The sequence below is a fragment of the Triticum urartu genome, chromosome 7A, assembly GCF_056163025.1.
Source record: "Triticum urartu cultivar PI428250 chromosome 7A, HENAU_Tu73, whole genome shotgun sequence".
Classification (NCBI taxonomy): Eukaryota; Viridiplantae; Streptophyta; class Magnoliopsida; order Poales; family Poaceae; genus Triticum; species Triticum urartu.
In genome coordinates, this window is record NC_141879.1 from 179,134,268 (window position 1) to 179,136,063 (window position 1,796).

Genomic DNA, 1,796 nt, shown 5'->3' on the forward strand with positions numbered 1-1,796 from the left:
ATAGTCATACCTGTGCTGTCCTAGAAGTGTTCCATGACATTATCAAAATTATCATCACGGAAGTGTCCACTTCCATGACATTAAATCGCTCGTCATAGAAGTGTTTTCGTCAAGGGTGACCGGCACGTGGCATCCACTATAACAGGTCACAATTAAGCTATCGGGTCCAGTTTTGGATCCGATAACCCGTTAACAGCCCGAACCAATGGGGATTTTCCACGTGTAAAATTCTCATTGGCTAGAGGAAACATGTATTGGCTCATCGTTGGGACAGATGTCATCCACTCATTGGACAGGAGGCGCCTATGATACGTCGACATGTGGCACGGCCCAATAGAGGCCCATTCTGGTGAAAAGGCCAACCCGTTTGACTTGGTCAAAAGGTAATGAGCCGGCCCAGGGAAAGCATGTTAACGACCTGTTTGTATATCGCCTATCTACGGCCCGCTAACTCCTGGCCCGTTACGGCCTATCGGAATTAAGCCCAATAGCTTCATCTGGGCCGTCCAACATGATTCTAGCCCATTGTTACTTGCGGCCCATGTATGGCCCATGATGTCTTTCGGCCCATATGAGGCCATTCGTAACTGTGGGCCCAATAAAGGCCCAAGATGAAACTGGCCCATAATGAACAGTGTATCACTTTATACCCATTAACGGCCGATTATTCCGTCGGCCGTTTCCAGCCCATGTTAACTTTCGGCCTTCTAAGGGGCCCATTTATTCTTGGGCTCATTTCTAGAATTTGGTTAGTTACGGTCCGTTACTGGCCTGTTCCATTTGTGGGCCAAATTAAGACTGTGGTTACATTGGGCCCGTTTGTGGCTCGTTAACCCGTTGGGCTGTTTTCATAGCGTTATCAAATACAGCCTATTAACAGCCCATTGTGGTCCATGAATAGTATGGCCCATGTTTGGCGAAATGATTATACGCCCCGTAGAAGGCCCATGGATCCTACGGCCCGTAGAAGGCCCATGGATCATAAGGCCCGTAGAAAGTCCATGGATCCTACAGCCCGTAGAAGGCCCATGGATCTTACGGCCCGCAGGAGGCCCATGGTTACAATAGTCCATGTGTTTCCATGATTATTCTGGCCTAGTTACCAAAAATAGGTTATTGTGGCCACTAGAAAAATGCGGAAAAAGAACTGCAGTGACTACAAGCAAACAACTAAACAAGACAATAAGGAAATAAATAAGCAAGCAACTAATGCTAGCCTATTACAGCTATTACACATATTACATCCACTGGGCATCAAAGTTCGCCACCAGTGCAAATATAGGGAACAAAGCAGCATATTACATACACTGGCCGTCAAAATTGGCCACCAGTGCAAATAATCACGGCAGCAAAATAAGAGCATAACCGAAACAACTTCAGAAGAGCTCAAGAAACGTTATCCTGGGTATCCACCATCCTGGCAATAAGTTTAGCAACCTTATTATCTTTGTCCTGTTTGGCGGTAAAATCCTCCAACGCTTGCTGTTGCACCAGAAAGTATGCATCTGAATGCTCCAGGGACTTCCGCAGTCCTTCCGCTTCTTGTCGCAACACAACTGATCGATGTCTTTCAGCTTGTAGTTGAGACTCAACAAACCGAACTGATTCAGACAGTGAGTTTGAATAGCTTGTGCAAGCGGTAGTGGCCAGTAACTCGAACACTAAACCAAGACAGGACTTTGGGGTTGTCTCACTATCTTCAAGATAGTCTTCCTTAGCTATTTTATCAGCTTTGTTGGAGACCAACAAGGATATCTCACTATCCTGAACCTTATTTGCATTACTTCATTTACCAT